Source organism: Protopterus annectens, chromosome 3.part0 (genome assembly GCF_019279795.1).
Source record: "Protopterus annectens isolate FY-2018-M chromosome 3.part0, PAN1.0, whole genome shotgun sequence".
NCBI lineage: Eukaryota > Metazoa > Chordata > Ceratodontiformes > Protopteridae > Protopterus > Protopterus annectens.
This window is the reverse complement of record NC_056731.1, coordinates 1834910815-1834936288: the sequence shown is the minus strand read 5'-3', so window position 1 is coordinate 1834936288 and position 25474 is coordinate 1834910815.

The following is a 25474-nucleotide window of genomic DNA, read 5'->3' as shown; positions in this document are numbered from 1 at the left end:
TTGGTATGAATGACTTGAGACGTACCTCCCTGGACTATATGAAGAGAGACATGATCGAGTTTGCTGAATATGTGTCCCAGGCAGGTATGTTCCTAGCCTTAAGCAGCATTCTACCATCACCGAGAATGATGCCTCAATACAAACAGAAAAAGATTGACTTTAACAATTGGCATAGTTTCTGATGTCATTCCAAGGGGATCCAGTACCCGACAGCCTGGGAAGGCATGATCGACAGACCACGATACTTTGCCAGAGATGGCCTGCATCTGTCTCCCTTGTCTTCAGGCTTCTGACAAAGGTTCTTGCTTTCCTCATACAGCCTTTGTTAGGCAATGACAAAAGTTCAAAACTACTGACATGAAAATATCATCAAAATGCAAATTAAAGGTCATGCTGCTAAATGCTAGGAATCTAAACATGAAACTGCACTCATTGCAAGCATTGTTAACCCTGGAATATGCTGACATTTGTGCAGTCACAGAAACCTGGTTCAAAGCTGCGGAGAGCACCGCAGCCATACCAGGTTGCTCATCCTATCATACATTCAGACCCCAAACTGTGGGCAACAAAGCAAAAGGAAGTGGAGTTGCAATATATATTAAAGACATACACACCTCCTGGCTGGTCAAACAGTATGATGCAGAGGAGACACTTCAGGTGAAGTTAACCATTGACAAGACCCCTATTCAAATTATAAGCTATCTACAGGCCCCCAACTTTGACTCAAGATGCCTACTCCACCTATCTGGACCTCTTCGAATCTATCAAGATTCAACCCTTTATCCTGATCCTGTGTGACTTTAACTATCCAACATAGACTGGAAGAACTACTCATGCCAAAATGCAAATGCTCAGTGATTCCTTGAGTTCGTCAGTGAAAATGCCTTGGACCAGTTGGTTGACATCCCACAAGAGGTGATAATATCCTGGACTTGGTATTAATCAACGTGAGTAACCACTGCAGCATCCCTACAGTGTCTTCCACCCTGGTAAGATCTGACAACATAGCTGTCACTTTCATGGTCACCATCTCCCCTGAACCTCCCCAAACAAAAACTTCTCCAAAGCTGATTACAACCTCCTGAGGGAAGGTATAAACACCTTCGCAGCTCCCTCCCCCTCCATAGGAACTGGCACATATGTCCAAACCTACACCACAGTACTATAAGAGTATTTATAAGGCTGCATGGAATCAGAAATACCTGACAGGACAAAGTCATCCTCCTCAAGGAAGAGTAAACCTGTCTGGTGGACATCTGCAATTAATAAACTCTATAATAAAAGGAAAAAATTGCTGTCCAGGACCAAGAAGAAGCAGGTGCTGAATTGGAAGCAGTCTCTCCTTATCCTAAACAAGCAAATAAGAGCACTAGTGAAATCCTCCAAAGCTAACTTCAAGTCCAAACTGGCCATATCTGCCAAATACAATCATAAGGCCTTCTTCGCATATGTCTGCAGTCTGAAAGGTAGCACTCAGATCTGCTTAGAACTAGTAGTCAAGGACACCGCATACACAAATGCCTTAAATATAGCCAACCTGCTGGCAGACAGGTTCAGTGAAAACTTCACCCCTCTGTCCTCCCATCAGTAAATCAGGATATCCCCAACACCTGCCCCCTTCCCTTATCTCTAGGGAGCAAGTCATCACTGCCCCCTCAAAAGCAGAAAATACAACCTCGATGGGACCCAATAACATCCCAGGCTGCCTCCTAAATGAACTCAGGCAGGAACTTGCAGCACCATTAGGCACCCAATTCAACAAAAGTCTGCATACTGGTTTCATCTCAGCTGAGTGGAGGACAGCCACTGTCATCCCTTTGCACAAAGGTGGAGAGTCTACCGATCCAGAAAATTATAGGCCCATCAGCCTAACTAGCCTGATCTGCAAGGCCATAGAATGGATTATCATGCACCTCATTAACAAGGACATTTGCAACCTCCAAACACACAATTTGGTTTTGTCAAGGGGAGGTCATGCCTGTTAAATTTGGCCAACTTCTTTGAGACAGTCACCAAAGTCTTGGACAAGGGGAAGAAGGTGCACCCAGCCTACCCTGACCTGCCCAAAGAATTTGATATTATTCCCCACTCAGATATAATAGATAAACTCTCTTAACTAGGGATCAATCCATATGTTACCAGATGGGTAGCAAATTGGCTCACTGATAGAACTCACCTAGTCAAAATAGGGGAAGCCACCTCAAGCAGTAGACCCATAACAAGTGGTGCACCCCAGGGATCGGTCTTGGGGCCACTGTTGTTTGGGATATACTTTTCTGATGTGCAGGCCAAAACCAGTGGGCTATGGCTGACCAAGTTTGCAGATGACTGCAAGCTGGGTGCTGTCATCAACTCCCCTAGTGATGCAGACATCTTCCAAGAAGGTCTCAGCCAAACAAATGACTGGTGCCAGAAAACTGAATACCAAAACATGCATCATCATCCCCTTTGTAGAGAGTGACATCCCCACAAATTATCACATTAATAACAAGATCCTAAGCAAGCAATCAGCCGTGAGAGACTTGGGCACCCAGGTTGACAGCAAACTTACCTTTGACCACCATATTGCCTCCATTGTACAGAAAGCTTTCTACATGGCCCACCTCATTAGTAAGGAATCTCATTCAGGGACAAGGAGGTCATAACATCCCTGTAGTCTTCCCTTATAAGATCCATTATTAAGTACAATGCCCCTTTCGGCCTGTACCTCACAAAGCACATACAGCAGCTGGAGAGACCACAGAGGTTTCTCACCAGGAGAATCCAGGGCCTCAAACACCTACCCTACACAGATAGGCTAAAAGCCCTGTCCCTCTACTCAGTCTTATACAGACTCCTCAGAGGTGACCTCTGCCTGACATACAAAGCAATCTCAGACCCAGCCTTGATGGGACTGTTGCATATCCGCAAGTCAAGCTCCACTCAAGTAACCCACATGCACGACCTCAACCTGGTCTGTGACATCAATAGGACTTGTTAGCAGGAGAGACTTGTGTCCCAGAGACTTCCCCTTCTGTGGAATAGAGTCCTTCTCCATGTCAAGCAGAGTACCTCATTAACCGTTTTTAAGCGCAACCTGGATAACTGGATAGGAAACAAAAAAATACACACCCTGGGATTCCACCTGTGTCCCTGCTGGACAGAGGCATCAGGTGCTGACTTGTCAGAATTTGGGCTAAACTCTTGGCTAGGCTTGTAAGGGCCTCAGGGCCAACAGCCTAGTAACTTCCTATGATCCTATGATCTTATGATCCTATTAAAAATCAGCATGTAGTATAACAGAAAGGGAGTTTACTGCACAGAATTCACTCTTAGCAGAAATGGGTGGGCAGTATTGGTGACTTGTTTCCTGAAGTCATTGAAGATAAAACCAAATTTTAAAAATATATCATTATGTTGGTCTTTCTCAATTTAAAAAAATATAAAATATAAGCATAGGTAAAATTCAGTAATCATCCTAACATCCTAACTAACACAGCTACACGTCAGCCTTGTATCTCTAACCCACCTCTCACCATCTTCATAACCTTGGTTAGAATAACCTGTTATGAGTTCCTGTCTTCAGGACCTTCGTTACAGGCTTTCTAACCCTTATCTTAGATCTACTCCCACATATACACAAAGTAAGAAGTTTATTTACTTCTGCCTGCTGCCTCTCTTCTTCTGCAGATCTCCTGACTGATTAATTAAACTTTGGAAGTGTGTGCGTGATAAAATAGCTCATCTGTTTTAATATCTTTCTCATCTCTTCAAAGGAAAATGGAAAATAGCCATTCCTTGGCACAGTGCTGTATTGGTGTTCTTGTTAGCAGTATGATATCATATCAGCTGTTTGCCTGTTTAGAACCCTTAGCTCTTCAGAGTTAGAGCAGTGGAAAACTCACTGTTGCAGCAACTGGAAGCACCTCTGCTCTGCAATTAACAATAAAAATGTAATGCAGACAACCACACCACCCAACCCTTCTGCCCCAATACACACACACATACATGCACACACTAAAACAGCAATTTATTAAGGTTCTCTCCCTAACAGATGAAGGCCGATAGTTCTGAAGCAAAACTTTTAGAGCAATCAGAGCAATTTGTTTATGATACATTACACATTGTGATTATCATGCCCTACCATCCTCCCGGCATCATTTGTTCCTCTGCTTGTCAGCTGAATGTGTTTCTGCTAATAGGTTCTGTTGCACTTGTGTGTTTTTTTTTCAGTCACCAGTTGACTACCAGCTGCTTTGCATTGCTTCTATGTGCCTAAGCTGCCCCGTGCAGTTTTCCACTAGGCCTTGTTTTATGATCACTTCAGGATGGTTGTATCTCAATTGACATCACTCAGAACCCTCAAGACTCCACATTCAGGACACTCACTAGATCACTTGTGTTCACAAATCAACATATTCAGTACCCACAAGAAAGAATCCGAGAAAACATAAAATACCATAGTACTCTAACTCTAAGTCCAGCACATTGCAGAGGGGTAACATCCCCACATACCTTGTCCAGCTCAGCATAATGGAAACAGGAAAGTTAGAGTTGCATAACCTGATCCAATGCTCCACTGCAGACTGCACCAAAAATATATCCAAGCTTCACTTGTCTGCCCCATCCAACACCTAGAGTGTGAAAATATTTCTCAACTGCTCAGACCAGTGTCCCAAAGCAAAATTAGACAGTAACCTGTTTTAAGACAGAAAAAAATAAAATCAGTGCTTAAAGCATTGTTATTCCAGCAGCAGATACCAATCTTGTTTCATCACCTACTGTCTTCATTCAGCAAAATGAAGGCACGATTCACAAAAAGAGCATACTGCTGCTGCTTGTCTTCTTCTAACTGCAGACCTTTCATGTTATTTTTCATGATACAACGATGTGTGTGAGCTCAGCATATTATTGCTTATGAATGTCAGCAAACCCTAGTCTTCATCATTAAGCAAAAAAAAAAGCCAAGGACCAGAGACACATAGAATGTAAGAAAACTGACTGTCCTAGCCATTCACTGGTTAGTGATAGTATGAGCCCTACTGGTACTGTACACTTTAATACACACACACACACACACACACACACACACACACACACACACACACACATGCATGCATGTGCAGACCATGGCCCTAATACAAGATTATTGTTATAAAGTCCTCTATTCTTGTTTTAATTTTCTTATCCCTTTTTCTTTGCCATGCATTGATGTCATAATTTTAAACTTTATTGCTGGAAAAAATTATTTCAGGAAGGAAAAGTGACAAGCAGGATGTATTTGATTAGTCTGTGATCAAAAACTTTATTTAAAGTTAATCCCCAAGGCACTGAGCCCTGCATACAGGACTCTACTGAGACTATCGCACCTACAGTTCTCTGGTCACTCTCATACTTATTTACTACTTTAGATAAAATTTATATTAACCTTTGATGATGATGATGATGCACAACACTGCTTAGAATGTATGATATAATGATTCATAAAGGCCTGTTTCACAGTAAAATTAAGCTCCTTATACAGATTTTCACTCTCCAGTAGTACTGACAGAGAGAAGTGTTAGTTATGAAAGTCCAACCTGTCGAATAACACACAATACAAATTGTAAGGACTTACACTAGTCTGCACTACAGTACAGCACACTGTGAAAAAACATTCCACTACCTGTAAGAAGTGATTTGGGGTTCTTGAATGGCAGAACTGCATAGTACTGGGACCAACTACAAGCTAAGCATAGCAGAGATCAAAGAAATATGGCCCCTGCAGCCCAGCTCTATATCTCCTGGTGGATTAGGTCACAGGTAGGTGGCTATCAATGCACGTGTATTTTCCCAGCACCTAGCTTCCCTCCTGCAATTCTGCTATGCAGCTAGTTTTGTATACACCACTGAGTAGCAGAAGGTTAGATAGATATGGAGCAATGGAGCACCATCATTATGTGACGTAGTTGTGCAGCATACACAAGAACTGCATCTGAATTTATGTTTAGAAGCTCAATACATCAGCATTGCAGTTTAGCATAAATGTAGCATGAAGGATATGCAGTTCATTATGCTATATACTCCAGTGTAGGATATTTTTAACAACAGCACTGCACTGCATGTTACATAAGCATAGAGTGTTTGGTAAGTTTACTGCACAATTACCTTATATGTTGGAGGATTCTTTGTGCACCTGAGAACCGTTGATCATACTGTTGTCAGTTCTTTCTCAATTTATTTTTCTGCCATGAAATTTTGTGCAACTTACTGATGTGGTGGATTTAAACAGGAATCAGTTTACAAATGTCTAATAAACTCAGTACAAAACTATAATTTATTCTGTAATTCATTTTAATATAAACCAATCAGTACCTAGAATCATGTCATCAACTTAAAGTCAAAATATACGAGAATACATCTGTCATTAATTCACAGCATCCCGTTAGTCTTCAGAAATTCAGAAATGTAGGTTAATGAAAAAGTTCCATCTAGTAATTATCTTTTATTGTTAGCAAAAGTAGACCACACCACTTGGCAGTTTTCTGCACAGTGTAAAATTCATAACAAAATACTACATCATTAATAAGGTAACATGTAGTAACAGGGCACATAAAGACAAGAATGCCTTTCCAAAGCTGTTTACAGTACAATATCTAATCTGCTCACAGAATAATACTGCAATAAGTAATGTGCTCACAGTATAATAGTACAATACATAATGTGCTCACAGTATAACAGTATAATATGTAACGTTCTCACAGTATAACAGTAAAATGTGTAATGTGTTCACAGTATAACAGTACTATGTGTAATGTGCTCACAGTATAATAGCTCAGTATGTGATGGGTTCACAGATTAACAGTACAATGTTTAATGTGCTCAGAGTATAACAGTACAATATGTAATTTGCTCATGGTATAACAGTATTCATGAAATGTGCTCTCAGTAAAACAGTACAATATAGGTTCATAGGTTCATAGGTAGGTACTAGGCTATCTGCCCAAGGGCATTTATAAGCCTAAAAATGAGAAGGAGCAGGCGCCAAACCGCAAAAGGAACGCTTCTTCAAGCCAAATCCACAAACGACTTTCACCAACTTTTGAAAAGTAGTCAGAAAATCTTTAATTAGGCAAAACATTTTCTGTTACCCATCCACGCGTCAAGGTTTCTCTTGAAGAGTGTTAGTGATGGGCTCAGCCTGATGTAATTTGGAATTTTGTTCCAAAGCATGGGGAGTCTCTGTGACAGGAATCTATCCCTCCAGCATGTTCTATTTATTGTTGTGGTGAGGTTTAGCTTACTAGACCGCGTGGCTCATAGTGACTTTGATTATTTTATGTGGAGCATGTCCATCAATTCTGAGTTGGATATGGCTTTGTAAGTCAGGCAGGGATCATCTCTGAGTAAGCGATATGCCACAAAGTACAGCCGGAGTTTTTTCAGTCGGGCTGCATAGGACATATGTTTGAGACCAGTAATCCTCTTGGTGATGTACTTTTGTGGTCTTTCCAGCTGTTGGAAGTGTCTTGGGAGGTACATCCCAAATGGGGCATTGTACTGTATGATGGGTCTAATGAGTGACGAGTAGAGGGGCACTATAACCTCTTTATTTCTAGATGCGAACCCTTTAGTAATGAGATGGGCCACATAGAAGGATTTCCTAACTACTTTGGCAATATGATTGTCAAAGGAGAGATTACTATCTACCTGGGTCCCCATATCTCTTATTACCTCTTCTGTATTAAGGGGGCTGCCACCTATGTGGGTGTTTTGTTTTTCCCAAATGGGATGATTATGCATTTTTTGGCATTTAGCTTGAGGTCATGACTTTGACACCAGGTGTCCGTCTCAGTAAGGCCCTTTTGGAGGATGTCTGTGTCAGCCGGAGAGTCAATTATGGCTCCCAGTTTGCAGTCATTGGCAAACTTGGTTAGCCATAGTCCTCTTGGGTTTGCCTGTACTTCTGAGAAGTATATGCCAAAAAGTAGGGGTCCCAGGATTGAGCCTTGCGGGACACCACTTGTGACTGGTTTAGAGTCGGACCTGGAGCCTGCTATTCTTACCATGTGAGTTCTGTCTGTAAGCCAATTGGCAACCCATCACATGACGTAGGGGTTTATGTTCAGGCTGGTGAGTTTTTCCAAGTGGGGAATGGTGTCGAAAGCCTTAGCGAGGTCAAGGTAGGTTGTGTGAACCACCTTTCCCTTGTCTATAGGCTTTGTGATTGTCTCAAAGAAGTCAACCAGGTTTAGTTGGCATGATCTGCCCTTAACAAAGCCGAACTGGGTCGGGTCAAGTGTTTGGAGGTTCCCAATGTCTTTGTTAATGAGCTCCATGATGATGCACTCCATAGCCTTGCAGACCAGGCTAGTCAGGCTTATGAGGCGATAGTTACCAGGGTCAGTTGTGGCCATTTTATGGGCACATAGCCTGTGGAGAGGCTGAGGTTGAACAGCGTGTTTAGGTGGGGGGTTAGTTTGTGCTGTAGTTCGTGCAGGACGCAGCCTGGGACACCATCTGGTTCCATTGACGCTGTGTTTTTGGCTTTTGAAAGGGCTGTTTTCATATGTGTGTCTGTGATTTTTGGGACACTACACTTTTCCGGTATTGTTGTGGGCCCTTTTGGAGGTGAGAGGGGGGTGAAGTTTGCACTGAATCTATCTGCCAGGATGTTGGCAATATCAGTAGGTTCAGTATATTTTGTACTATTTTGTACTAGTTCAGTGCATATCTGCGAGTTGCCACTTAGATTCTTAACATAGCTAAAGAAGGCTTTGTGGTTATCTTTTGAATCCTTGTCTATTTTTCTTTTGAAGTTAGCCTTGGATGATTTTATGAGGGACCTTAGTTTCTTACTGATACTGATCAGGGATGTCTTTCCTTCTTGGGATTTTCTTTTTTTTCTGAACTAGTTTCCTCCTATTGTATAGCCTGTTTATTGCAGGGGTCCACCAAACTGGTTTCCTTCTCTTAGAGGAGTGAGCCTTGGTTTTGCTAGGGATGGCACGATCCATTCATCCTTGTAGGTGCTCATAGAGTGCATTTTTAAAGGTTTCTGCATCTTGAGCAGCATTATCCTTTAGCATGGGGGCTGTGAAACTTACCACCTCTGTCTTAAGTAAGGTGAAGTTTGCTTTAGAAAAGTTTTTTACTCTGGTTTCCTTAGTTGGGGGTGGTGGCAGGGTGTGGACATCCAGACTGATTAGTTTATGGTCTGATCTAACCAGTGACGGGTTGACCTCCGGTGTGGAACACCTGTTGCCCGTGTTGGTGATGACCAGGTCCAATATGTTTTCACCTCTGGTAGGGGAATTTACCAGCTGATCCAGGGCATTTGAGTTGATAAATTCCAGGAAGCGCTGGGCCTGGGAATTTGTACTCGACTAGTTTTCCAGTGAATGGTAGGGTAATTGAAATCACCCAATATCAGGGTGTTCAGTAGGACCTTCATGTTTTCTATTGTCTCCAGAAAGGTGGAGTGGTGGTCCTGGATCATGGAGGGTGATCTGTAGCAGGCCACAATTTGCATTGCATTGCAGATTTGCCCAATGTTAATTGCACATGGATGATCTCAGAGGTATCATGCTGCACCACTAACCTGGAGGTGTAGGTATCCTTGATGAATATGGATACACCCCCTCCTTTTGTGTTTCCGTCAGTGTTCTGTGGCTGAAACGTATGGTATGAGTTGTAGCCCGGTAGTGCTCGGGTGCTCTCTGGAGCCTTGAACCAGGTTTCAGTTACTGCACAGATGTTGACATTCTCCATACTGAGGAGTGCTTCAAGCACGTGCATTTTGAGATTTAAACTCCTGGTGCTGAGTAGCATAACCCCCAGTTTTTTGTTAATTGTGCTGTTTATGGAGGTGGGTTTGACTTTTGAGCCTTGCCTAAAAAAGGCACTAAAGGGGCAGCTATAGCCTTGGCCAGTATTTGAGAGCCTAGGGGTGACAGGTGCAAGCTGTCTCTTGTGAAGCAACGTGGCTTGTCGAGCATGTCGTCCCAGGCTGACAGACACTGGATCTCCTTTGAATGACACCAGAAGCTTAGCCAGTTGTTGAAATTGATCATTTTTTCCTTATACTGAGGTATCATTCTTGGTGAGACAGGATGCTACTCAGGTTCAGGGTCATACCAGCCTGGGCTACACGATCAGAGAGCTCTTCCATGTCTCTTTTCATGTAGTCCAGGGAGATACGTTTCAGGTCATTCACACCAACATGAACAATGACAGAGTAATATTTGTACTTGTTCTGGAATGACCTGAGTGCTTGTGTTATGTGGCGGATTCTGGTTCCCGACAGGCAGCTAACAGTAACCTTCTGCTTGTCCAGCCTAGTGAGTGGGACGTCAGTGTGCCTGACTAGAGTCACCTATTACTAGTGTGTTAGGCATGTTATTTCGCCTTAAGGGCTGTGATTGTGCGGCACATTGATTTTGTGTTTTATGTGTTGTCTGGTTTGTGACAGGAAGGGCAGGTTGTTTGGATGTCTGCTTTGGAGGTCTCTGATGCTTTTGCAGATTTTTATTTAGAGCCTCCGAGTATGATTTTGTGTATTTATGTGTATTTTTTGCCAGTGCTGTTTTAGTAAGTCAGTGTGAGGCTGAAGTTGTGGTGCAAGTGTTAACCTTCTCCTCTTGACTGTCTGTTCCAGTCTTGGGTGGAGACAGCTTAGCTTCCAGTTTGGCTGTATAATTGCATCTCTCGCATATCTTAGTGTTTTGTGGTAGGAGGAGAGGGTTGTCTGTGTACATGAGGCAGTTGTAACATTACCTCAGGATACCCAGATTCACCAGCTGGACTGGAGAGTGCACCTGAAGTTGCCCTTTGGTCATGCCTGAATAGTAGGGTGAGCTGTTTAGTCACTTGGTTGGTGAGGGGTGAATAAAGAGCCTTGCCCTGCTGGGTAATCAGTGTCAGGGTATATTAGTGCTTGCTATTAGGTCTATGCAAGTGCTGGACTGTAAGATGCTTTTTGAGTGCTTAGGTTGAGAGTTAGACTAGTTTCAAAAGGAAAAACTGAAAAGGAGACTTAGTGGAGCCAGGAATAATTTAACCATAGCTACCTGGCACTGCCCAGTGCGCAAAACCGTGCAAATGCAGTTTTTATAGTAGGGAAATGAAAGAGATAGAAATTAGCCCAAAATGGCTAATAAACTACTAACTTCTGAGCTGGAACCACTCCTCCAGGGACAGATAGGTTGCTCAAAGTTCCCCTCTCTTACAAGTGAACAGAGAAACATCCTTCTATCCAAGTAAGGTTTGGGCAACTCAGAAACTAGTATCAGACCTGAATTCAGCACTAGCCTGAAAACTGGACTATACTAGCTTACTTAGAAAGGTGGGAAACAAGGAATTTTTTTGTTTTTTGTTTTTGTTTTTTTTTTTAAAAAAATAAGGCAAAACAGTAAAAAATACACTTGAAACAGCTTTAAACGACTACAAACTATCAGAAAAGGCTATCACACTTTAGTGTGTAGCCTACAACAGTTAAACAAGTTATTTAAACAAAAAACAACTTTTTAAAAGTGCAGGCAGTCAAATAAGTATAATATGTGAAAAAAACAAGCTTTTAAATCACAATAAATGCTGGAAAATCTGCGTTTAGGTGGAAAATAATTAAGTACAGTAAGAAAGTACAGAAAACCGATACTTAATTACTCCAAAGTCTCTCTTCTAAGCTAGAAGGCTTGTATTAGTTTAAAGCTTTCTAGTGCTACCCAGTAGGTTAGTTACAGGAAAGATGGGAAACAAGCGCAGATGTGGTCTTTTAAACCAGAAAGTTGAAAGAGACGGACAAACTGTCCAAATGGTCAATAAACTACAATTTCTGGGCCAAAAACCTCTCCTCTCATGGTAGACAGGCTACCTACTGCTTATCATTCCCACTGATAAGCTAGAAGACTTTCCTCCAACACAGAAAGGCTTGCGGGGCTCAGAAGCTTACCAACAGTCCTGGATACAGCAACTCTGCATCTGGACTAGGTTAGTTACAAGAAAGGTGGGAAACAAGCGCAAGTGCGGCTTTTAAACCAAAATGTTGAAAGAGATTGAAAAAACTGCCCAAACGGCCAACAGCTACAATTTCTGGGCCAGGAACCACTCCTCTTGTGGTAGATAGGCTACCTAATGCTTACAGCTCTCACTGATAAGCTAGAAGGCTTCCCTCCAACACAGAAAGGCCTGGGGGGCTCAGAAGCTTACAAAGAGTCCTGGATACAGGAAATCTGTACCTGGACTAGACTAGTTACAGGAAAAGTGGGGAACAAGTAGAAGCATAGGCTTTTAAGCCAGCAAGTTGAAAGAGATGGAAAACTGCCTAAACGGACAAATAAGCTACAATTTCTGGGCCAAAACTCACTCTTCCCATGGAGGATAGGCTACCTAGTGCTTACCACTCCCACTGATAAGCTAGAAGGCTTCCCTCCAACACAGAAAGGATTGAGGGGGCTCAGAAGCTTACTAACAATCCTGGATACAGCAACTCTGTAACTGGACTAGGCTAGTTATAGGAAAGGCGGGAAACAGGCACAAGTGCGACTTTAAAACCAGAAAGTTGAAAGAGATGGAAAAAAACTGCTCAAACAGCCAATAGCTACAATTTCTGGGCCAGGGACTACTCATCTTGTGGTAGATAGGCTACCTGATGCTTACCACTCCCACTGCTAAGCTAGAAGGCTTCCCTCCAACACAGAAAGGCTTGGGGGGCTCAGAAGCTTACAAAGAGTCCTGGATACAGCAAATGTGTAATGTGTTCACAGTATAATAGTACAATGTGTAATGTGCTCACAGTATAATATTACAATATGTAATGTGCTCACAGTAGAATAGTACCATATGTAATGTGCTCACTGTATAATAGCTCGGTATGTGATGGGTTCACAGTATAACAGTGCAATGTGTAATGTGCTCACAGTATAACAGTACAATGTGTAATGTGCTCATGGTATAATAGTATTTATGCAATGTGCTCTCAGTATAACAGTTCAATATGTAATGTGATCACAGTATAATGGTACAATGCGTAATGTGCTCACAATATAATACTACAATATGTAATGTGCTCACAGTATAATAGTACAATGTGTAATGTGCTCACAGTATAACAGTACAATATGTAATGTGCTCACAGTATAATAGTACAATGTGTAAGGTGCTCATAGTAAAACACAACAATGTATATTGTGCTCACAGTACATTTACACAATATGTAATGTGCTTACAGTATAACAGTATGACGTGTAATGTGCTCACATGATAATAGTGCAATACTTAATGTGCTCACAGTATAACAGTACAATGTACAATGGATTCACAGTATAATAGTACAATATGTAGTGTGATCACAGTATAATAGTATGGCATATAATGTGCTCACAGTATAACAATAAAATGTGTAATCTGCTGACAGTATAACAGTACAATCTGTAATAAAGCTCACAGTTGAACAGTACAATATGAAATGTGCTCACAGTATAATAGTACAATGTTTAGTGAGCTTACAGTTTAATAGTACAAGGTGCAACAAGTTCACAGTATAACACAACAGTGTGTAATATGCTCCCATTCTATTAAAACAATGTGTAATGTGCTCACAGTATAACAATAAAATGTGTAATGTGTTCACAGTATAACAGTATTATGTGTAATGTGTTCACAGTATAACAGTACTATGTGTAATGTGCTCACAGTATAATAGTATGACATATAATGTGCTCGCTAAATAACAGTACAATGTGTAATTGTCTCACAGTATGATATTACAATATGTAAGGTGTTCACAGTATAACAGCACAAGATGTAATTTGCTCACAGTATAACCATACATCTCAACCTTATAGCACAAGAAATATGGACAAAGCCAGAAATAATGGGGGGACAAAGTCCCAAAGATAGGGACAGATTTTAAATCTTGCTCATGTAAATGTAAAAAGTTGCTAGAATAACAGTATTCGTTTTCTGGAGAATATGAAGTCTGAAACTGAAATGTCTGTCATTATTTAGTGACTTCATTTCTCAATGATTTGCCTAAAAAAACACAAATTTTGCAAAGAACGGACTAAAAATATAAGGCAAAAATCTGGACATATGTGAAAATCTGAGCAGTTAAGAGGTATGAGTATAACAGAATAATATGTAATATGCTTACATTATAACAGAACAATGTGTAATTTGCTCACAGTATAACAGTACAATGTGCAATGTGCTCACAGTATAATTGTATGACATATAATGTGCTCACAGTATAACACTAAAATGTGTAATGTACTCATAGTTTAACAGTACAATATGTAATGAACTTACAGTGTAACAGTCTAATGTATAATGTGCTTACAGTATAACAGTGCAATATGTAATTTGCTCACAGTATAACAATACAACATGTAATGTGCTCCCATTATAATAGAACAATATATAATGTGCTCACATTATAATAGTACAATATGTAAAGTGCTTGAATTATAAGAGTACAATAAGTAACGTGCTCACTTAATAATAGTACAATATGCAATGGGCTCGCAGTATAATAGTATGACATATAATGTGCTCACAGTATGACAGTAAACTCTGTAATGTGCTCACAGTGTAACACTACAATATGTAGTGAGCTCACAGTTTAACAGTACAATGTATAATGTGCTCACAGTTTAACAGTACAATGTGTAATGCGCTCACTACAATCTGCAATGTGGTGACAGTATAACAGTACAATGTGTAATGTGCTCACAGTGTAACACTACAATATGTAGTGAGCTCACAGTTTAACAGTACAATGTATAATGTGCTTACAGTATAACAGTACAATGTATAATGTGCTCACAGTATAACAGTACAATGTGTAATGTGCTCACAGTGTAACACTACAATATGTAGTGAGCTCACAGTTTAACAGTACAATGTATAATGTGCTTACAGTATAACAGTACAATGTGTAATGTGCTCACAGTTTAACAGTACAATGTATAATGTGCTTACAGTATAACAGTACAATGTGTAAAGCGCTCACTACAATCTGCAATGTGGTGACAGTATAACAGTACAATGTGTAATGTGCTCACAGTATAACAGTACAATGTGTAATGCGCTCACTACAATCTGCAATGTGGTGACAGTATAACAGTACAATGTGTAATGTGCTCACAGTTTAACAGTACAATGTATAATGTGCTCACAGTATAACAGTACAATGTGTAATGTGCTCACTACAATCTGCAATGTGGTGACAGTATAACAGTACAATGTGTAATGTGCTCACAGTATAACAGTACAATGTGTAATGTGCTCACAGTTTAACAGTACAATGTATAATGTGCTTACAGTATAACAGTACAATGTGTAATGCACTCACTACAATCTGCAATGTGGTGACAGTATAACAGTACAATGTGTAATGTGCTCACAGTATAACAGTACAATGTGTAATGTGCTCACAGTATAACAGTACACATTCACATCACCTAGTATTATTTTTTTGTGGAAATGTTATGGATATCCAATATAAGATATCTTCCGGTATAGCTATATTGTCACCAGGAGGGATGTAAAGGACACTAATAAATATTTTCTTATAATCGTTTATTTTGAAGAAAGCAATAAGAAGCTCTGCCGAACCACATTTTGGTATTGGTTTACTGTAAGTGGAAATGTGGTAGGTGTTGGGAAATATTAAATCAATACCACCACCCTTCTCTTTATACAGTCATTATGGATGATATTATAGCCCAGAGGTATAATTTTGGAGTAATTTATGCTGGGTTTCTACCCTCAGGTCAAATTATAACTGGCAGCAATCAGTTTATAGCCAGTACAAAGTAATTAACAAAGAGATGCCAAATTAAAACAGGTTTTCTGTCACTTCTTGAGGATAAGTAACTGCATATGCAATATAGTCTACTGGTCAAGAAAAAGGGGACAGTAGCCCACTTAGTAAGAGGGCCTTAGAGTGTGCAGACTATTTCACAAAGATGGTGGTACTGCGGTAGCATTGTCACCTCACAGTAAGATGCTGTCCGGTTTGATTCTCAGCTAGAGCGTCTTCTGCGTGGAGACATGCTAGAATGGGCGTACCTTCATTGAAGGTTTTGCATCAGGCCTGGCAAGCCGTATATAAAAATCAACTGCCAATCATTAGCGGACCGGAGTTCCGCTGTGGCGACCCCTAACCGGGAAAAGCCAAAAGACACAAACAAACAGTGCAATCTGTAATGAACTCACAGTGTAACTATACAATATATAATGTGCTCACATTGTAATAGTGCAATGTGTAATCTGCTCACAGCATAATAGTACAATATGTAATGGGCTCACAGTATAACAGTAAAATATGTAGTGGCTCACAGTATAATAGTGCAATGTGTAATGTGCACACTATAACACTATAACAGTACAATATGGAATGTCCTGAGAGTATAACAGTACAATATGTAATGTGCTCACAGTATAATAGTGCAGTCTGTAATCTGCTGTAATTATAACACTACAATGTATAATTGCTCAAAGTACAACAGTACAATATGTAATGTTTTCACAGTATAATAGTACATCTAATGTGTTCACAGCATAACAGTACGATATGTAATATGCTCATCACTTAATATTACAGTGTCTAATGTGCTCACAGTAAAATAGTACAATGTGCAATGTGTTTACAATATAATTGTAAAATCTATAATGTGATCTCAGTGTAACAGTATAATGTGTAATGTGCTCATAGTGTAATAATATAATGTATAATATGCTCACAGTATAACAGTAAAATATGTTGTGTGCTCACACTATAATAGTACAATATGTAATGTGATCACGGTATAGTAGTACGAGATGTAATGCGTTCACAGTATAAAAGTACAACATGTAATGAGCTCACAACATAATAGTACAATGTGTAATGTGCTCACAGAATAATAGTACAAAGTGTAATGGTCTTACTGTATAACCGAGCAAGATGTGCTCACAGCATAATAGTACAATATGTAATGTGCTCAATGTATAATTATAAGATACAATACAATACAATACAATCAGTAATGTGTTGCAGTATAATAGTAAAATATTCAATGATCTCACGATATAATAGTACAATATGCAATGTGCTCACAGCATAATAGTACAATATGTAATGTGCTCAATGTATAATTATAAGATACAATACAATACAATCAGTAATGTGTTGCAGTATAATAGTAAAATATTCAATGAGCTCACAATATAATAGTACAATATGCAATGTGCTGACGGTATAATAGGACAAAGTGTAATGTCCTTACAGTGTAATTGCACAATATGTAATGCTTTGTAATTTGTAATGTGCTCATAGTATGATAGTACAGTACATTATGTGCTCACAGTACAACAGTACAATGTGTAAAGTGCTCAAAGTATAACAGGCAATGTGTAATGTACTCACAGAATAATATTACAGCATGTAATGAGCTCACAGTTTAACACTACAATGTGTAATGTGCTCACAGTATAATAGTATAATGTGTAATGTGATCACATTATAATAGTACAACATGTAATGTGCTCACAGTATAACAATACCATTTGTAATGGGCTCACAGTATCACAGAACAGTGTGCAATGTGCTAAGAGTAGAACAGTACAATATGTAATGTGCTCATAGTAAAATAGATGTGTAATGTCCTCATAGTACATCAGTATAATATGTAATATGCTCACAGTACAAAGTAAACTATTTAATGAACAATCAACACAGCAGAATAAAACAAAACAAACTCATTATTTTTTTATACTGTCGTGTCGACTGGTTGTTCTGAATATACATTTGATTTCTGCTTGTGTTCAACCAGTTTTATCCGTTCTACTTGGTTTGTTTCACAAAATATTTAATGAGCTGACACTATAATAGTACAATGTGTAATGTGCTCACAGTATAATACTACAATATGTAAGGTGCACACAGTATAATAGTGCAGTATGTATTGTACTTGCAGTGTAATAGTGCATTCTGTAAAGTGCTCTTACTATATACATTACATATTTAACGTGCTTACAGTATAATAGCAACACATAATGTAATCACAGCATAATAGTGCAAACTTCAATGTGCTCAACTATACTGGTACAATGTGCAATGTGCTGAAAGTATAATAGCAAAATATCTAATGTGCTCACAGTAAAATACAAAGAAATGTAATGTGCTCACAGTATAGTAGTACAATATGTAATGAGTTTACAGTATGATAGCACAATGTGTAATGAGCTCACAGTATAAACGTGCAATATGAAATGTGCTTACAGTATAACCATACGATATGTAATGTGTTTATAGTATAACAGTACAATGTGTAATGAGCTGACAGTATAACAGTACACTATGTAATGAGCTCACAGTATAATAGTATAAATTGTAATGTGCTCACAGTATAATCATACATGTAATGTTTTCACTGTATAACAGTACACTATGGAATATGCTCACAGTATAATAGGATCATAGATCATAGGATCATAGGAAGTTACTAGGCTGTTGGCCCTGAGGCCCTTACAAGCCTAGCCAAGAGTTTATCCCATGTTCTGACAAGTCAGCACCTGATGCCTCTGTCCGGCAGGAACACAGGTGGAATCACAGGGGTATATTTTCTGTTCCCCATCCAGTTATCCAGGTTGCACTAAAAAAGGACTAATGAGATACTCTGTTTGACTTGGAGAGGGAGTCTATTCCACAGAAGGGGGAGTCTCTGGGACACAAATCTGTCTTGCCAACAAGTCCTATTGATGGAACAGACCAGGTTGAGATGATGTATGTGGGTTACTCGAGTGGAGCTAGACTTGCAGATATGCAGCAGTCCCATCAAGGTGGGGACTGAGTTTGCTTTGTATGCCAGACAAAGGTTACCTCTGAGGAGTCTGTAAGAGACTGAGTAGAGGGATAGGGCTTTTAGCCTATCTGTATAAGTTAGATGATTGAGGCCCTGGATTCTCCTGGTGAGGAACCTCTGTGGTCACTCCAGCTGCTGTATGTGCTTTGTGAGGTACATGCCGAAAGGGGCATTGTACTCAATAATGGGTCTTATAAGAGAAGAATACAGGGATATTATGACCTCCTTGTCCCTGAATGAGATACCCTTACTAATGAGGTGGGCCAAGTAGAAAGCTTTCCATACAGTGGACACAATATGGTGGTCAAATGTCAGTTTGCTATCAACTTGGGTGCCCATGTCCCTTACAACTGATTGCATGCTGAGGACCTTGTTATTAATGTGATAATTTGTAGGGGTTTCACTCTCCCCAAAGGGGGTGATGATTATGCATTTTTTTGCATTCAGTGTGAGGCCATGTTTCTGGCACCAGTCATTTGTTTGGGTGAGACCCTCTTGGAGGATGTCCACATCACTAGCAGAATTGATAACAGTGCCCAGCTTGCAATCATCTGCAAACCTGGTCAGCCATAGCCCACTGGCTTTTGACTGCACCTCAGAAAAGTATATCCCAAACAACAGAGGCCTCAAGACCGATCCCTGTGGTACACTGCTCATTACAGTTCTACTGCTTGCGTGGCTTTCCCTATTTTGACTAAGTGGGTTCTATCAGTGAGCCAGCTTGCTACCCAGCTGGTAACATATGGATTGATGCCTAGTTGAGACAATTGCTCTGCTATACCAAAGTTGGAAATAGTATCAAAGGCTTTGACCAGGTCAGGGTAGGTAGTGTGCACCATCTTCCCCTCATCCATGGCTTTGGTGACTGTCTCAAAGAAGTTGACCAAGCTTAACAGGCATGACCTCCCTTTGATGAAACCAAACTATGTGGGATTGAGTGTTTGTAGGTAGCCAATGTCCTTGTTAATGAGGTCCATGATAATCTGTTCTATGGCCTTGCAGATCAGGCTAATTAGTCTGACGAGTCTATAATTTCCTGGATCAGTGGATGCTCCACCTTTGTGCAAAGGGTTGGCAGTGGCTGTCCTCCATTCAGCTGGGGTGAAGCCAGTACTCAGGCTTTTGTTGAATAGAGTGCCTAATAGTGCTGCAAGTTCCTGCCTGAGTTCATGTAGGATGCAGCCTGGGATGTTATCGGGTCCCATGGAGGCTGTATTTTATTTTTTGCCTTTGAGAGGGCAGTGATGACTAGCTCTCTATAGATAAGGGGAGGGGGCAACTGCTGAAGATGTCCTGATTTACTGATCAAGATGACAGAGGGGTGAAGTTTCAACTGAACGTGTCTGCCAGCAGGTTGGCTATATCTACAGCATTTGTAAATGTGGTGTCCTTGACCACCAGTTCTGAGCAGATCTGAGTGCTTCCTTTGAGATTGCTAGCATATGTGAAGAAGGCCTTATGATTGTCTTTAGTAGATGTGGCCAGTTTGCTTTGGGGGATTTCACTAGTGCTCTTATTTGTTTGTTCAGGCTAAGGAGAGATTCCTTCCAATTGGGCACCTGCTCCTTCTTTGTCCTGGACAGCATTTTTTTTCCTTTTGTTAGAGAGTCATTTATTGCAGATGTCCACCAGACAGGTTTACTATTCCTTGAGGAGGAGGATTTTGTCCTGTCTGGTATTCCTGATATATAGATATAGATATAGATAATAAAACAATATGTAATGTGGTCACAGTATAATAGCACATTATGTAATGTGCTGACAGTATAACAGTGCAATGTATAATATGCACACAGTATAACAGTGCAATATATATTATGCTCACACTATAATACTGCATTATGTAATGAGCTCGCAGTATGACAGTACAATATGTAATGTGCTCAGAGTATAATAGTATAAAGTGAAATGTTCTTACAGTATAATTGTACAAAATATAACGTGCTCAGAGTATAGCGGCAGAATATGCAACTTGCTGACAGTATGATGGTACAGTGAGTAATGTGCTCACATTATAGCAGTACGATATGTAATGTGCTACCAGTATAATAGTATGATATGCAGTGTTTTCACAGTAACATTCAAAAATCTCTGATGTGATCATATTATAACAATGATATGTAATAATGCTAACAGTATAACAGTACAATATGTAATATGCTTACAGTATAACAGTACAATATGAAATGTGCTCACAGTATGACAGCAGAATATGTAACGTGCTTACAGTATACAAGCTGAATATGTAATGTGCTGACAGTATAACAGTACAAGTTGTAATGTGCTCACAGTATAAAAGTAGAATAGGTAATGTGCTCACAGCATTGTGTTATGTAATGTGCTCATCATAACATAGTACAATGTATAATTTGTTCACAGTATAATAGTATGATGTGTAGTGTGCTCACAGTATAGTAGTCCAATATATAATGTGCTCACAGTATAATAATACAATTTATAATGTGCTCACAGTATAATAGTTCATAGGTTGGTACTTGGCTGTCAGCCCTAGGGCCTATACAAGCCTAGCCATAACAATTCCCTGGCTATTTCTTCCCACATTATTTACTTCCCTGGACCCCTGTCTAGCAGGACGACTGATGTGATCCCCGGGGTGAATTTCCTTTCTCCCATCCAATCGTCAAGGTTCCTTTTGAAGAGGGCCAAAGAGGCACTCTGCTTGACATGTATGGGCAATCTATTCCAGAGTCTGGGGAGTCTCTGGGTCAGGAACCTATCCCTCCAGCATGTTTTGTTTATTGTGATGACAAGGTTTAGATCCCTGGAGTGTGTGGCTCTGAGGGATTGGGATTTCTTTAAGTGTAGCATGTCCAACAGCTCTGGGTTTGACATGGCCTTGTATGTTAAGCACAGATCACCTCTGAGTAGATGATATGCGACAGAGTATAGCTGGAGTTTTTTAAGGCGGTCAGCATAGAGCATCTGCTTTAGGCCTGTGATTCTTTTAGTGAGGTATTTTTGCGGCCTTTCCAGTTGTTGCAGATGTCTTAAGAGGTACATACCAAACGGGGCTTGTATTCTATAATGGGTCTAATGAGGGATAAGTACAGTGGGACAATGACCTCCTTTTTTCTGGATGAAAAGCCCTTAGTTATGAGATGTGCCACACAGAAGGATTTCCTGACTGTTGTGGCGATGTGGTTATCGAAGGTGAGACCATTGTCCACCTGTGTCCCTAAGTCTCTTATCACACTTTCGGTGTTTAGTGTACTGCCATCTATATGGTAATTCACGGGTACATGTTTTTTCCCAAAGGGGATAACTATACATTTCTTGGCATTGAGCTTGAGCCCATGGCTCTGGCACCAAGCATCTGTTTCTGTAAGGCCCTTTTGTAGAGTAACCACATCATTTGGGGATTCAATAATGGCTCCCAGTTTGCAGTCATCTGCAAACTTTGTTAGCCAGAGTCCCTTAGTATTGGCCTGTACTTCAGAGAAGTAGATGCCAAACAAGAGTGGTCCCAGGACTGAACCCTGAGGTACTCCACTTGTCACTTGTCTAGAGTACAATGTGAAACATGCTCACAGTATAATAGTACAGTATGTAATGTGCTCACACTATCACAGTACAATATGTGATGTGCTCAGTGTATCATTATAAAGTGTAATGTGCTCAGTGTATAATAATATAATATGTAATGTACTCACTATATAATACTATGATATGTAATGTGCCCTCAGTATTACAATACAATGTGTAATGTGCTTAGAGTATAATGGTACAATATGTAATGTGCTCACAATATAACAGTACAATATGTAATGTGCTCACAATATAATAGTGCAATGCATGATGTGTTCACAGTATAACAGTACAATGTGAAGTGTGCTCACACTATAACAGTACAATATCCAATGTAATCATAGTATAATAGTACAATATGCAATATGCTCACAGTATAACGGTACAATATGTAATGTGCTCACAATATAATACTACAATATGTAATGCGCACACAGTATAACAGTATGATATGTGATGTGCTCACAGTATAACAGTATTGTATGTAATTTGCTCTCAATACATTAGGCAGTGCATACATAAAGTAGTACATGCAACTGTGTATAATGCTGCGTCTAACATTGTACAGCTAATGCCATGCCATAAGTGATAAAACATGTTATGATACAAATCAGATGCAGACAAATATCTGTCATTGGCCACAAAATATTAAGTAAACCATAAAATACTGTTTTATATCTCGTTTTAATCATTTATCTTTTCTGGTTCATCTAAGGGTTAATAATGCTGCATTGTTTCTACATTCAGAGGTGGTGCATCACAAGAAAGGGTATAACAATTCTTTTTTATTTAGAGTAATGATTTTGTGATACAAATCTGTACACAAATTTTAATATCATCTCTTTGCACATTTCCTTCATAAACCCTTGGTGTAATTCCCTTCTGTATGTCATGTTTTTTTCCCCTGTTGAACTTATAAAAGGATAGCATCTAATTTTCTTATACATTCTATAACAGTGTTTTTGATAGATGGTTGTAGTATAAAACTGGACAGTGTGTTACACTAACTTTAAAAAATAATATAGTGATATTGTTATAGATATTTTCTTACACTAATCGCAGAGTCTTTACTACTGTCATTCATTGTCTTCAAATGGTGAACAGCAAACAAGTAACATTTATTTTTTTCACATTTAATCATATTTAGAATCATGTTCATACTTTATCCTATTCTTTACTCCAGTCTGTCTGGAAATGAACTCACAGATATTTTCTATCATCAAAATGTAATTAAGGCCTGCAGCATTCTAAATGATGCACTCACCCTTGCCATCTGAAGGGAACAGTGGGCTGACACAGATCTGTCAGTCAGTGTCAGGACACTCACTGCCTGCTAGTGAACTCTGACCTTGAAAAAAAATTAGCTACATGTTTCAGGTGGGCAAAGGAAAATGGGGGAACCAAGTTTAGCTTTAATTATAACATCACTGTCAGGTGACAAACCTTAGTAGTACACCTGGCTATTCATGATTAGAACCTGTCAGCAAGTGTGAACTTGAATTATCCACAAGTTAACAGCTTTGCAAGAAAAAACTATAAGATCCTTTTGAGATTAGACTAAAGAGACAAGGACTTCTCACAGTGTGCTCAGAAGTCTGGTGTTTCCAGACTGCATTCCTATCAGTAGCTGACTGTTTAGGATATGGGCCACCTAGCCTTTCAGAGTCTGTATACATTGACAAAGTTCTCTAGTTTTCATTAAATTAATTAGGTTCTAAAGTGAAGGTCTGGTCACCATCCAACACAAATCATTGTTGCTATCTATAAATCTCAGATATTTAATTTTAATTTTAAGCCATTCTCATTAGGAGAAGACCTGAATATTTCAGTCTTGTCTAAGATAGTCTCTACTTATAGAGCAGGTCATATGAAATGTTGCTAGCACACATGATTAATTAAATGGCAGAACTGTAGCGGCCCCCACCCCACGCATGCACATACATGCACGTATTGCTAAAGACTCACTCATGCAAGCAGCAATGAGTTGCTCCTTTTGGGAGTAAGCTCAGGATTCCATGGTGGAGGTAAGGCAGGCCACACTAGTTGCTGCTCAGCAACATACTATAGTGACGTTGTTTGATAAATTGTGTTCCAGCAAGTTATATTTAAGGCCCCTGAAAGACATGGCTGTATGCACCCAAGGTAGTGAAGTCAACTGTCCTGCAGCTAGCAGTAATAGATCCGAGTACCCTGTTTTCTGGACTCACATGATTTAAAGTATATTCTGAAATGGATACCTAGTCCATACAGCAGGTAGCCTCAGAAAAGGTAAATAGATGACGGGATATTACTACCAAAAATGTAATGAAATGTACTGCATCCTTGACTTCCTTGCATGTGCCTTTTCAGAGGGATAATGGCAAAAAAATAAAATAACATTCTTACAAGAAGAAGAGAATCCTAATAACGTGCATGGAGCCCTGCAATTACACTCTGAATTGTGAAAAAAAAATAAACCTGTTAAGCATTTTTCTGACATCAGAAAGGTGTTTAACAAACTTTTGTTAATCAGTGAGAAGGACTGTAAATGGTTCATCTCCCAGGCCACTGCTTGTAAATGTTTCATCACCCAAACCCCTGCTTACACTTATCAGGGGTACCAGAACTTGTCAGAGATTTAGGATGCATAGCTAGGCTTAAAAAGGCCCTTGTGGCCATTAGCCTAGTAAATACCTTTGAACCTATGAACAGTTGCCAGTGCAACCTGGGGCCAGATCTAACACTAGGCAACCTAGGCATGTGCTTGGGGCCTGCGGCTGAGGGGGGGGGGGGCAGCCACATTAATTTAGTTAAATAAGTAAACATTAATTACAGTTTTTAATTTATTCTTTTCCTATGCTGTCAGCACATAGCATCTGCATACATCTTCCAGCACGGCCAAAGAGATAAATGTACACACGCATGTAGAGCAATGCACAGAATTTTTGATTTCTGAAATGGAGGAGAAACAGCATAGAGGAACAAGCTTCAGAAAAAGCTTTATTGGTTTTGCAGCAGCATTATAAATGCCATGCGAACAGTTTAGTCAACTGACTTGCTCAAGCCCTATACCTTGGCTACAGGAAGAGCCTTTTGCCTACACCAGCTACCAGCATATCTCTCAACTATCCCCAGTTTTCAGG